We start from the raw sequence: 15123 nt of genomic DNA on the forward strand, positions 1-15123 counted from the left end.
ATTGAATCTTCACAACAATTTCAGTATTTTCCACAAAATAAAATTGATTCAACAACAATTTCAACATTTCCACAAAATGAAATTGATTCAATCTTCACAATCTTCATAGCAATTTCAGTTTTGGCTGTGAAAATGCAATTTTATTTTGTGGAGATTGTGTGAAGGTGTTTGCATTGCTGTGATTTTATTTCCATACATTACCCATTTTGTTGCAATCTTGAAATATACAAATATAGTATAAAAATATTGAATTAAGGGCGTTACTAGGAAATTTTAGGGCGTAATTTAGCAAAACCCTATTAGAAATTCCTAAACACTAATCAAAACCCTAATTTTCTCTCTTTCACCCACGACACTGATTTCTATCTCTATTATATAAGCCAAGGGAGGAGGTGTAGTGTCCTTTTTTGAAGTGACTAGAATACCCTCTAATAATTTAGAACAATGTTTTTCATTTTATAAAAAATTGAAAAATGAGAATCAATGAAACTTTCCATATGAGTAGGTCAAAATAGAATATGCAATACCATTAATAAGTTGAAAAACTAGATTGACACAATCAATTCACGAAATCAATTATCAATTAGAATCTTCAACCAAAAAAAGTTAGCAATATATCGTGATATCATAATATTTCATATTTACAAAGTTCAAACAATATGGTTTATTAATATTTATAATTGTTAAAGAACTATATTAAAGTCGTTGAAAACAAATTATTAAATCATCGACCAAATTTTTTAGTGACGGTATTGAACAGTTAAAAATCATTCACCTTTAATTTTAAAAGATAATAATATCTACAAAAGAACCTAAATAATTTACATCATTACCAAAATAATTTTAGATAAAAAAACATGTCCATTTATATATACTAGTTTATACAAATTACAAAATGAGAGAGAAAGATCGATAATAGGTGGTTCTAGATCGAATGCCATTTCCTTCACGTCTTCTCTACTTTCAAATGAATTTCTCATACATTTTCTCTCTCTATCCATAGTAGATATGGGAGGGGAAACAACGAGGTTCATTCGCCGAACTCCCAAGCAGATGAAGAGTTGAAGGACAAAATTCTGATTCATACTCAGAGTCTCGCAAGTATAGTATACCATTCTCTCTCACCACTAGGGTTGCTCGCTTTCCTTTCTTTTGTCGCCGTTCCTTGATTTTCTTCTATGTTTTCGTACTTCTCTTATTCTTTAACCCTTATTTCTTTGATTTTCTTCTATGTTTTCCTACTTCTTTTGCTCTTTAACCCTAATATCTTCAAAATCCGGGGCTATTTATTCACTCTTTTTCATTTGATATCTGAATTCTGATTTCATATTTGATTTAGTTTTCTTGATGCCTGATATAAAAGGATAGAGTAAGAACTCTAGTTACCAGGTACGATTGATGCAGGATAACATATCCTACTAAGATAGAATAGAAATAGAAGAGGTAAAATAGACTTTGAGAGAGATTAAGAATCCAGAATCCAGAATTCAGAATGAGAGAGAAAGGAGGAGAGATAGAAAGTAATAGGAGAGAAGAAGAATGTGTTTATATTTCTGCATACCTCATTACTTGAGTTTACAAGTATTTATATAGTTTGTAACAATCAAACTATAACAAAAATGTACTAACAGAAATAGAACAAAATAACAGATAACAGAATTCTGTTATTTTGTTTAACAACTTTTGGGCGCCAAAATCAAAAACAAGATTTATTACAATCCTTATCAACGATCTAAATGCATGTAGCTTTCTTTCTTTGAGCTTATCCCTGTAATTTCAAAATTATTGAATATATTTACTTTGTTTGTATTACCTGTATTTCGTCTTTGTAAATTACAGTCTGACATCGCAGTTTGTTTCTTTCATTTTTACCCACTAATAGGCTGTCATGACTCCATGACAAATAGATGAAATCTGATCTTATTGAAGAATTTAGGATATCTATAGTGTGAAATGGCCATGATATCATTTTGTTGTATTAAAGCTCTGTCTCTATCCTAATTATGTTAGGCTTTGATGTTTGTTTTTAGAAAAAATGGACACTAAAGAGATAATTAGATCAACTCTTTTTGAGTGATATATTCGGAATACTTGTTAAATTGACTTTGGTAGTCACTTTCCCTGAATATTGAATTTCAGGTTGTTAAGCGTGGTTTAATTTTGTGGACTAAATGACTTTTATCTTGCTTATTATGATACTGTTATTTGCGACTTTTGGGAGATGATTGAAGGTTTCAAGGTGAAACAATGATATTTGAGCTTCACTTGGAAGTAAATAGATATTGGAGTACTTAATTGAGCTAGTTAAAAATTGCTTTCGTAAACTTAGTTGGAACTGATTTCAAGTTTCATATGACATTGTTTAAGTTGTTGTAGGAAGATTTCAAGTTCCTAACACTTGATTGGGATTAATCACATGTAACTAATTTCTTTTCATTCATGATTTGAGTTGATACAGGAGTAATTAAAATGCTGTTATTAATAAGGATATTTGAGAAATTCTTTGTACTTTGCAGTTCTAGATTAGCTAATCAAATTAAATTTAAGACTGAGCCATTGTAGCTAAGTCAGTCGATTTTCTATACTTTCGTTTTTGGTTATCAGTTGCAGATTGGCATAGGTATCTAAATTTCTGCTCTACATTCTAGTTCAAAATTTGTGGATTTCTTTACAAATAGTATTCTTTCTATCGATGACTACTTAACTTGGCACAAACATAGAGCAAATATAAAAATAATCACAGTTGTTTTCTCCACTTTTGTTCCCTCTCATCTCCTTATATTACCTCTATCGTGTTGCAGCTGCTCCCTGTAGGTGCTTTGGCAATAGGTGCTTTCTCACGTCTGTCATGTAGCCTGCCATATGGTGTTGTATCTACTACTTATAGGTTTTGAACTTGTTGTCTTTTGATGATGCTACAGCTGCTACAGTTTGCTAGAGGACCAGATTCATGAACTAAAATGATATGATTGAAAGTTCATTTATTGGCCTTGTAGTTTTTTAAAGTTTTCATGTCCTACTTCTAAACTAAGATATGCTCTAAATCTTAATGTGTTTATTCAGACAGTGCTCTTTGCTACTTATGTTGTATATCTTGTAGCTCCATTAAACTAAAATTATGTGTCACAGGTAATTGAATGAGTCTACTGCACATACTGCGAAAATGGATGGAACTTTTTTGGGTTTACAAGAAGGAGCCTGGTTTTTAGGCGTATTCCATACCGTGAGTATATAGACTATGTCTTTCAATTTATAAACCTTTTTTACTAGGTGATAGACTTTTGTTTGTGTGTCTAACATTGATGCACCTTTTGTACATGATTTTAAACGAACCGGAAGATAAAATAGAAAGCATTCTAGAAGCTTGGCTTGGTTTGAAGAGTTAAAGTGATTCAGGGCATGGAACATGTGTACTAATGTTTAGTGATGGAATCGATTCCAATATATATCCCTAACGGGTGCAAATCAAGCTTTTTGTACTAATGTTCAGTGAAGCTGATGGGATCATTTGCTATCACATTAAAGTTTTGTTGTTATTCGTACTGCTCAGACAATTTTTGCTCCCATGTAACTTACTAGCTCAATTGGTAGAGCATTGTGCATTTGCACAAAGGTTGTAGGTTCAAATCCTACGTAGGTTGTGGTGTATTTAAGTAAAATTTTGTATATATGCTCAATTTAATAACAAGCTCATAATTATAAATCCTTTTATGACGAGAAATATGGTTGCAATTATAGAGTTATATGTCGTGAAAAATAAGTCATTTAACCACAAAAAACAACATTTGCGACGAGAAATCTCGTCATATAAAAAACTTATTTGCGACAAGATCTAATTCTCGTCGTAGAAATCTAATTGCGACGACCAGAACAAACTCGTTGTAAAAGTGTCCATTACTTTTGCGACCAAGCCTATAGCGACGACTGACAACCATACATGTTTCTCGTCGTAAAAGGCCATTTACGACCAAAATGGGCCTTTTTACGACCGGATTACTCGTCATTAATGAGTACTTTTCTTGTAGTGATTTTCGACGGATCTCCATATGCATGGAAGCTTTTTCACTCCGACGAAGCTGAGAATTGTCTTAGCAAAAAATCAATGAAGGCGTTAGAGAAGGTGATGAAAACTGCTGAGAAAGAGTGAGGAAAAGAAATTGGCGCATAAGAAGTTGTTTTTTAACACCCCCACTAGTAAGTCCGATATCCCTAAACCTATATCTAGGGTTTCTGCAAGAAAATCTAAGGGGAAAGGGGTAAAAATTGTTGAACCTAACTCCGAGGAGGAGAGAGGAAAAAATTAGGGCTAACCCCATCAACAGACCTCCGATAGTATGCGCATTAATGGCGGTGGGTTTTAATGAACGAGTTGCACCTCAAAGAAAGGGGAAAGAGAAGATGCACGAGGTTAAGATGGAGGTTGACAGTGAAGAGGAAGAAAAACATGTGGTTCTTTGTGAGGTGATGTGTGGGTGGGAAACTGAACTTGCATAAGGGGGGGACTTACCATGATTTGTTCATGGATGATGATGACGGGACCATGCGTCGTTTTAAATTTTATGAGGACTATGAGGAGGACTTCGATGATAATCGATGGTTGTCCTAACATCCCTTTGAGTCCCTTTCATGAAGGGGAGGATTTGAATCCAAGAGAGCATGCATTTCTATTGTTGCGCAAAGGAACTCAAAAGAGTTCTTGAGGTTTTGTTATCTTCTCTATTCTCTTTTTATGTACTCTTTGATTCTAATTTTTTGGTGGCTTCTGATGATTTATGTCGATTCTTTGAACATAAAATTATGATGACGATGTGTTGTGTGTTGTGCTGATTTTAATAGCCAACTCTATTATGAGTTCCCTGTGATGATTTCAGTATTTCTATTTGTTGCTTGGTTTATATTTGGCTTCATGTTTGGTTTATGTTGGAAGAAGTTGGAATTTCTGTTGGTTGGTTGGCTGCTTGGTTGCTTAAAAGAGTTCCCAAATTTGGTTTGCTGTTTGGTTTATATTGGAAGAAGTTGGAATTTTTGTTAGTTGGTTGGCTACTTGATTGCGTAAAAGAGTTCCCAAATTTGGTTTGATGTTTTGTTTATGTTGGAAGAAGTTGGAATTTCTGTTGGTTGGTTGCTTACTTGCTTGGTTCCCTTAATTTGGTTTCATAGTTAGTTTATGTTGGAAGAAGTTGTAATTTCTGTTGCCCTAAAAATTGTCCCTCTGTTTGTTAGTTTGATGCTTGGTTGAAATGAGTCCCTCTACATCTTAATAAACATTTTGTGAGAGACAATAGTCACAACTTGTAATACCTCGAATTTTCAAAAGTTATTTTATTATTTATTAAGGTTTAATATTATTTCCACTCAAAATTTATTTTATGATAATGCGATTTTATTTGATAACTATGTTTATTAAAATAATGATTTCACTTAGTTTTGATTTATTTAACAAAGTTTAAAAATATATCATTTACTTGTATTATTATTCATTTTACTATTTCCAATAGTTTAAACTTTTTACATTTGTTATGAGTATCCTTATAGTAATTACTAGTCTTACATGCACGCAATGCGTGAGAACGCGTGATAACAAATAAAGTAGAAAAAATAAAATTAATTGGATAGAAAAATTATCTTTACATTTTATTTTCTCAAAAAACTGATGTTGAGTTTAAATATCCTATTCATCCCCCCCCAATGAAACAGTTAGTTATCCTCTTTCTTTTTTCTTTTTTTTTCTTTTTTCTATTATTTGGTGTCCCCCATGTGTTGCCTTATATAACCAAGATCCATTCATATTGTCCATCCAATTTAGTAAAAAGCCCAAATGCTAAGTCCATAGTCCATTTGCCTTTTCTAAAAAGAAAAAAAGGAAAATAAAAAAAGAAAAGAAAAGAGAGTGAAGCGTGATTTTTAGGGGTGGCAATGATGCGAGTCGAGCTCGAGTTTGACTAAACTCGACTCGAACTCGAAAACTCATGCCCAAACTCGACTCTACTCGAAACTCGCGGGTTTCATATTTTCAAGCTCGAACTCTGAACCTAAACTCGAACTTAAACTCGAGCTCGAACTCGAACTCGTTTCAAGCTCGAACTCGGTTACAGATCGAACTCAAACTTTGTTCCAGCTCGAATTCAGTTCCAACTCGAACTTTGATATAGTTCTATTTTTTATAAGAGAAATTCTTCACTTTGTCTTTTGGTCATTTTATATATATTTTTTTTCAAAAGAAAAGTACAAGTATTTTTATAGAAAAAAGGAAAAATTTCTTAAAAAAAATAAAAAGTATATATATATATTTTTTTCGAGTATCTCACGAGTTTCTAGAGTCGAGTATTGAGTTGCTCGACTCGGCTCGTTAACCTGTCGAGTCAAGCTTTGACCCAGTCGAGTTCAAGTAACTCGCGAGCTGTCTCAAACTCTCAACTCATTGCCAGCCCTAGTGATTTTTTTCATCATCTTCAGCCTCCCTCCTCCTCTTTCGTCCAGTTCAAGGCACCACAACCAAGAAATGAAAACTCAACACCTTCCTTCCTCCTCTCCCTTCTCCTTCGTCTGGTTCGGCTCAAGGACCAAGAAACCGACACCACCTCCCTCTTCTCCCTTCTTCTTTGTCTGAATTCATACACTCCAACCAAGAAAATGCAACATCGTCATCTCCATTCTTCTCCTTCTTCGTCCAACTCTCACACTCAAACCAAGAATTTTGCAAAAGCTAAACTCACCATTCACCATTCAACCGAAAATCTCCCCTATACATACTGACCTTTATTCATCAAAATTCTCAAGCAAACAACTCAAAAGGTTTCTTTCAATCCTTCATCTCCTTCTTGAAATTTCTGATTTTTTTTGTTTTGCAAATTAAAAATGAAATTAAACCAAGCACAATTTCCTCTGTTTCTCTGAACCGCCGGAACCACACCACCTTCGACCGCCACCTCGAAAAAACCGACTGACCTGAATCGCGGCCAACCACCAGCCCTGTTTTCCTCCCCCTTCGTGGCGCCTCTGCTGCGTCGCGACCCTCGCCCAGCCCCGCGAACCACCACAACAGCCTCCCTCTTTCGCGGCCTCCCTCTCCGGCCGTCGAGCCTCTGAAAACCCGCCGAACCACCAGCACCGAACTCCTTCGCCTCTCCCCTGCCTTCGCTCCCCTGTTTCTCCCTTCCTTCTCTTTGTCGACCCTTGCAACGTTTCTCAGTTTGAGAAACTGACTTTTTATTTTAAAACTCCTTTTCCTTTTTGCCTTTTAAGTTTAAGCTAAAATTGTCAACAACTACCTAATATATATCACTTTTCATAAACAACTACCTAATATAAAACTTTTTTAATTCAACTACCTAATACAACTATTCCGTCAACATAACACTACCAAAACCGTTAACTTTTGAATTTTCTGTTAACTTTTCGAAAATCCCCAATTACATGAACCCTAACTTTAACCATTTCAAATCCCATTTTAATAAATCTTAATTTCATCAATTTTCCCGCAAATCCCAATTTATAAACCCATATTTCATTGATTTCCCAAAAACCCCAATTTCTAAACCATTATTTGTTAAGTAATTGGGGATTTCATTAATTTTCCTTAAGTAGAAATGCTCCACCAAAATTCATGGATGAAAATACATATTTGAGCTTCCTCCATGCAGTGAAAGTTTAACTAAATCTTTCAAAGTAATCCCAGATTTTTGGGGGTTTTGGGCATTTTTTTTAGGTGGGCCTTATGATTCCTTGATTTAATAAGTGTTTAAAAATTGGGGTTTTGGGGAATTAATGAAATTTGGGTTTATAAATTGGAATTTGTGGAAAAATTGATGAAATTAAGGTTCATCAAAATGGGGTTTCTTGAAATGATTGAAATTAGTGTTCATGTAATTGGGGATTTTCGAAAAGTTGACGGAAAATTCAAAAGTTAACGGTTTTGGTAGTGTTATGTTGACGGAATAGCTATATTAGGTAGTTGAATTAAAAAAGTTTTATATTAGGTAGTTGTTTATGAAAAGTGATATTTATTAGGTAGTTGTTGTCAATTTTGGCAAAGTTTAATTGTGTATAACTTAATTTATTTTGTTTACTTTTATTTTATTTTCAAACAAAATCAATGACTTTCCTAAATTAGCCTATTTTAATGAAGTTAGTATTTTTAGTTAACTTGGTTTATGATAAACTTGATAATATCTCTTAAATTTTCTAAAATAAAACAAGGAGTAAAATAAAAATTAGTTTTTTATGTTTAGAATAATTGTTTAAGTTAATGGAAGTTAAGTTGAAATAATTTGTGATTACTTAAAACGATTTCTAAATGATTTGAAAACCGTAGACTTTGATTCATAAACTCGCTTAAAATAATAAAGAATTTCTTTATTGGCTTGTTTGGATTTCAGCATTTCATTTGAAATGCTGGATTTGGCCAAATAACATGTTTGGATAATCCAAATATTTGGATTTAGAATTAGCCCAGTTCCAACCTACTTAAAACATAAGCCCATATTTGAGAATTTGAAATCCAATATCAAAACTTGTAATTTGAAATCCAAAAAAAATGTGCTTTCCTACACTGAGCTTTCTCTCTCTTCTGCGTTGGACTTTCTCTCTCCTCAAGTTTTCTCACATGGCGACTCGCAAGCTTTCTCTCTCCTCAAGCTTTCTCACTCGCGAGCTTTCTATCTCCTCAAGCTTTCTCACTTGCAAGCTTTTCTCTTTTTTCAACTATCATGAAATTCTTATTTTCTCTCTGCTATCTTTTTTTAAATTTAAAATTTACCTTATTTTCAGCCATGGATCTGCTTATTCAAGCTTCGTGTTTCTCTCTAGATCTCCAATTTCGATAACCTCGGTATTGTTTTTTAGTGTTGTACAATTTTTGATTTCGAATTGTCAACAACTAGGCGATGAAAGTTTCATGTTGTTCCCTCCATTGCGGTCATGTATTTTGCAAAAAGTTTCAGAAATATGGGGAAAGAAAGAGGAGAGAGAAAGAAGGGAGAATCCTTAACAGTAGGGAGAAGTTTATTAGTTGATTTTTTATTTAAAAAAAAATCCCCAATTCGGAAATGAAGTCACATGGATTTTAGAAACACGGTAATTAGAATCATGAATTTCAAATTCTTAGCTTTGCCAAACAGATGAATTAAAATTGAATGTTGGGATTTCAATTTCCAAAATTGAAATCAAAGAATTGAAATGAATTCAAAGTTTCCAAACACTACCTTAAGTTATTTTGATTATTTAAATCGTATATTTTATAAAAACGGGGTTATTTAGGAACTAACTTAGATCTCGTTAACATTTATTGTAGACTCCGATTTCGTAGACGAGGAATACCAGGAGCGCTAATACGTTCGTGAACTTAACTTTAATCTCCGATGTCCATCTAAACATAGATCCCGTTAGCGTAAAACGAATTGATTACATGATTATATGCTTATAAAATTTATAGTTATGAATTATCGACTTAACGCGGATTATGAATACGAATAACAAAATGGACAACGACTCTGAATTCTGATTATGAATCATGAACAATGACGATGGACGATGTACGATATGACAACGATGTTTCTTATAACGATATTAAAATCAGTTAATGTTATTTAATAATGCTATGACTATTATTAGTATATTATTATGATTATTATTACCATCATTATTATTATTATTATTATTATTATTATTATTATTATTATTATTATTATTATTATTATTGTTTTTATTATTACTATATATATCATTATGATTATCATGACTATTATCACTGTTGTTGAGGCTTTATGAAAGTTGGAATTGGTAAGAGCTTGTGATAATAAAATGATTATGAATCTGAGGTGATAAATGAACTCAAGCAATGATTGTGAATATGAAATGATTTATTGAAATTGCTATGATGGATTGAGTTCATAATGGATTGAATATGTTCACACTGGATTGAACAAGATGACGTAAATGTGTACGTGATTTATGTGATGACGTGAATTAAAATATGTTAATCACGTAAAGTGAAATAACGGAGGGAAATGATGAACAGGTTGCCCTGTATGAGTGGTTCAACGGCCCCTTACAGGTTCTCTGGTTACTATGCTGATTATTCTGTTACTGTCTTCCTTCTATCTTGTTGTGATCCAAGTAGAAGGGGTGTTGTAATAGCCCATATTTTTAAGCATGTTTAAATTAAGTAATTGTGTTTATTAGTTTAACTAAACTTTATATTAAACAAAGATTATTAAGAATTATTATTTTAAATACAATTATGATGGTGTGGATTTTATCAAATTGATGTATTTAGTAAATGATTTTAAGTTTAAAAAGAAAAATAAAAAGAAAACCCATTTGTTATTTCGTGGCTTAATAAGAAGTAGCCACAAATCAAATTTGTTGTCAACTTCTCATACATTCTTTGACACATAAAACCCCAGCTTCCTTCTTCACTCAAAACCCAAAAAAAAAAAAAAAACCCAAAATCTCTTCACTTCTCACCTCTGTACTGTCCATCGAATTCAAGCAACATTCACTCGTTTTTTAGTCTTTGTTCCTTCATCAAAGTTGTAGATCTCTTCGAGATATTGAATTTAGGCTCAAACATTTCTTCAATCGGAGTTCGAAGCTAAGAGTTATGCTCTCTGGAAGTTGTAGTTGTTGCTGCCACTGTTGCAGCGTTTTTCTCTCTCCTCTGCTTTCGCGGTGGTGCTGCCATTGTTGTTAAGCTTGCTCAGTTTGAAGTTCATTCATAGGTATAAAATTTTGGATTTTAGTTATATCCTATTTAATCAATTGTAGTATGATTTACATGTTATTGATTGTTAATGGCTTTCACAAGTAAAGCTGAATTTTTATTATTATTGAATTGTGAAATCAGTTTTGTTTGCAAAATAGTATCATCTAAGTTAAACTTATCAAAACTGATTTAGTTATCAAAATCTAAATTAGTTATGTATATATTACTATTATTCTAATTTGAAGATATAAACCAGATTCTTGTCAACAATTTTATCATGGTATGAACTTCTTAATCAATTTGAGAATTTCAATGTGGAGAATTTGGTGATTGAGCAGATTGTCTTGGTTATGATATTGGAATAAGATTAAGGAGAGATTGTATCTAAAAGGTTTTATTAGAATAGTTTGGGTTGTTGAGAATTGTTAGTATCATTTAGAAATCATAATTAGCTCATAAGGTTTAAGAGTGATTATTATCTATTTGAAGAATGGTTGTTGATTATGTTATTGTGTTGGGTGAATTATGTTGGAGTTCGAATTGGAGTTGAAGATCAAGATTATCATAAATGTTTATGGAGATTGCATATAATTATTCTTGAGTTTGAGGTAACCTTTATGTTCAGCAAACTGAATTTACATGCCCATGTTATATTGTATTTTCGATATCATACATTGTTTATAGTCATGGTCATGGTTATAGATGCATTTACATGTGTGAGTTATGAAATTATATTGATTAATGTAAAGTATGTTTGATTTAGTTATTGGAATTGTTCGGAAACTATAAAGTATTCTAGAAATGTGATTTGAGTATGATAATGAGAAAATATTTTCGAAATGATTTTAGCTGGCTTAGTTTATGAACTGAGATGAATAGTGGGTAAGGTACAGGTGGAGTAAAATGATTCGTATATGAGTTAAGACCAGATAAGGTCGAATATTATGTTAAGTTATGTTATAAGCCTGTACTTGCCAGCAATTTATGTAATGTGATTAAGCTATGCCAGCGATATATTTAAAAGATGAATTATTTCCGAATAATTACCAAGTTGTTTCTGATATGAAAAATGTTTACGAACCAAAACCGTTTTGACGGGCTGAAGTAAAGTTACTGAGTTTTTCGCTCATTTTAGTTTTGTTTTTATTTTGTATTTTCTTCTGTAATTTGCAGGTTTGTATTGGGAGCTTATAGTAGATCGGAAGTAAAGAATTGGTTATTGAATTGTAGATATCCTAGTGATTCAAAGGTTGTATTTAGAAGTATTCAAGCTCTTACTTGAAGAATTTAATATTCTATTATTTTGGGAATAAAGTAAATTGTAATCTGTAATTGGTCGTGAAGTTATTATGTTGTGGGCCCATAACCCACAGGTCCAGGATCGTGTATTGAAGGTTTTGTTCCGCTGCAAGATAATGAATGTAATTCGAGGTTATTAAGTGTTAATTGAGTTTTATGAATAGTAAGTATGTTTAGCTAGCAGCTCGGAAGTGCGGGCTGTTACAGGTGTGCACACTAGGGACTCTGTTATTATGGCCATTATGCTTTTTCGTAGGTGGTTACAGGGGGTTTCCCCGGCCTACAAGTAGGTGGTTACAGGGGTTGCCCCGGCCTACTATGTTGAAGTAAGTGGTTACAGGGGATTGACCCCGACTTACTGGTGTTCTCTTTCCTCTCCTTGAATAACTGGATTAATTGAATTAATGAAATGATTATTCAGTGTATATGTGCTATGACTTCCAAAACTATTAATCTGCTATTTTACAAAGTATTTTCAACTTAAGTATTTTACGGGATGGAGTTGGAATTACTCAGTTTTTCTGATTTTTGGGAGCTTGTCTCTCTTGTCTCTTTTCAATGTATTTGTGCAGGTGGGTAATCGACCGGGGGAACAAAAGGGAGATCATTTAGAGTTGTCATCCACTTAGCATATGATTAGCTTCCGCTGGAACTCTGAACACTTAATTAATTAGTAATATTTAATGAACAATTTACTTAGTTGTAATGATTAATGAATTTGAGTTGGTGTGTTGTAACTTAGCCTTGCATTTATTTCCAATGAGATAGTTGCGTCGGTAGCACCACCCGTCGAGTCGAACCCTCGTGGATTTATTTTTCCCCAAAACTCGAGATTTACTAAATGAAGAAGGGTTTGGGTCGGCGGGGGTGTTACACATCTAATGCAAATGATGAAGGGACTCAACATATCACATAACCCATGTTCTGGGCTCCAAGTAAAGTGCATTCAAACTTGTTGAGTAATCAAGCATGGGCTATGTGCTGATGATTATGTTAATCCCTAAAGCATTAAAGAAGTTAAATGATGTTAAGTTATCATTTTAATGTTTTGTATGTCATATACAATTAGGGTGGAGAGTTCCCATAACCTGATCTCATTTGTAAATAAAACTAATTACACATAACAAGGAAACTTAACTACCATTATCTTCATAACATGCATTACATTACATGATTGCCTCAACACTTACATATTTACACAAAAGACACATAACCATAACTTCTTAATGTTCCTTCTACACAAAATGTTGTCTACCCAAAAAAATGTCATCATGTTCCTCCTAATACTTAATATGTGGTTAGGTGTAGCAGTCCTCATTATTTGCATCAATATGAAAATAAAATTGCATTAGCAATGCCAAAAAAATGTCATATACCACCCTGACCTAGTATGCATCCACTTCCTCTCCTTCATTGAAATATTGCACATTAGAAAATATAGAAACCTCCCTTAATTAAGGTACTTAACTCCCTCATCAAGTAGGGATTATTCAACCTCAACATTCTCTGGCAATTTCCCAATTCTCTGTAAATGTGTTTTTCCATGATGAGGATTCTTGTAATTGTTACCTCCTTTGTCTTTGAAAATCTCAGGCATCACATATTGTAACTGTAACCATGAAAACTTAATCTTTTGTGTGTCATAGAAGTCATAATCATCTTCAACTCTTGTTATAAGCTCATATACATTTTGTGGAAATGATTGATTTTGAATTGATTGAAGAGTCCAAACATAAATCCAACAAGTTGAGATAAGGAGATTGGGGTGGTTCATTTACCAGTTGTATGTTGAACCCATTCTGTGTTGCAACTTCTTTGAATTCCATATCATCATCTGATATGTGTGGTCTAGCATTATCCTGTTACAATTGAATGTTTAATAGGCAGGCTAATTTTGCATAATGCTAGGTATGACATTGTCAATTAGCATTCTTCTGATGACTTCTTTTGTGACTGACTCAACCGACTTTGTTTCAATAGTCTCTGCTTCTTTGTTGTAACTTCTTTTCTTTGGTCTTACATAATGAACAAAAGGGTATATTCAATACTTTCCATCAAGTATTTTAATTCCATTTGAATCATAAATTGGCCTCCCAATAACACCCATGAACATTATTTTTATCCTAAACCTTTTAGATTGACAACACCTATATGGGTCATCCTCAAAAGGTAAGAGATAAATCTCCTCATTTCGTGATTTAAGTAGAACCATTTCTCATCTATATGTATCACATTTTGCATGTCATGGAAGATTGCTTTTAATTTGTAGTTGGTGTAGGAGGATAAATATGGCCTAAAACCACTTCATTCTTGTCAATTTGCGTGCCTCTGTCACTCTTGGATGTGTACTTGATGTGTTTGACCATAATTTACCTTTTTTCAACAACTTTCAAACAGTGGAATGTGGACTTAGGAAAAGGTAATTGGGCTCAAATTGAGTTTAATGATGAGTGCAATTAGTGTTTGGGTCCCATACCCAACTAGGAGACCTTTTCCTAATCTAAATAGTGTTTGTTTTCCTCAAGCCCAATTAGACTCCTTTTTCAAATCCAAAATGTATTTCACATATTTTTCAAAGCATGCCTAAGCAAAATATTTTAACTTCTTTAAATCATTAAAAATGATTCCTTTGACTTTCAAATAGTCAACTATTTAAAGAAATAATTTATTTTAATACTAAATTATATTAAAAATATAAATATATATACTAAAATATGGTTATAAAATTTAGAAATTTACGGGGATTACAGTTCAATGCTCGCCGGTGACGTGTGGTGGTCGGCGTGTGGTGGTTATCCTCCCTCTTTTCTTCTTTAAATTAATTTATATAATCTGATTTTGTTATTCTTATGTATCTTGGATTAAGTTTTGTAATTATAAGTAAAGTATAAAATTAGTAAAAGAAATCAGATTCATAATTATGCTGTAGTTCTTATGATAATTCTATTTCTCAAATCTGATTTTTGTAATACTTGTGTATATAATGGTTTAAGTTGGTTTTGTATATAAAGTGTAGTGAAAGCTAAAGGAAATCAGATCCTTGATTATACTATTGGTTCTTAGAATGATTTTAATTTTCAATTATGATTTTATTACACTCATGTATATTTGTGTAAGTT

The 15123-nt window shown here is 32.8% G+C and overlaps 2 long non-coding RNA genes across 2 annotated transcripts; both read left to right on the forward strand.

The window, feature by feature from the left end:
* The first annotated feature begins 913 nt into the window (after positions 1-913).
* On the forward strand, positions 914-3686 carry LOC104899106 (uncharacterized). The gene is made up of 3 exons (XR_007274684.2): positions 914-1101; positions 3130-3223; positions 3340-3686. It is a non-coding gene; the product is annotated as an uncharacterized LOC104899106 (long non-coding RNA).
* Positions 3687-9790: 6104 nt separating this feature from the next.
* On the forward strand, positions 9791-12429 carry LOC130590417 (uncharacterized). Its single transcript, XR_008968352.1, has 2 exons — positions 9791-10721; positions 11195-12429. It is a non-coding gene; the product is annotated as an uncharacterized LOC130590417 (long non-coding RNA).
* The last annotated feature ends 2694 nt before the right edge of the window (positions 12430-15123 follow it).

The sequence above is a fragment of the Beta vulgaris genome, chromosome 1 (assembly GCF_026745355.1).
Source record: "Beta vulgaris subsp. vulgaris cultivar EL10 chromosome 1, EL10.2, whole genome shotgun sequence".
Classification (NCBI taxonomy): domain Eukaryota; kingdom Viridiplantae; phylum Streptophyta; class Magnoliopsida; order Caryophyllales; family Amaranthaceae; genus Beta; species Beta vulgaris.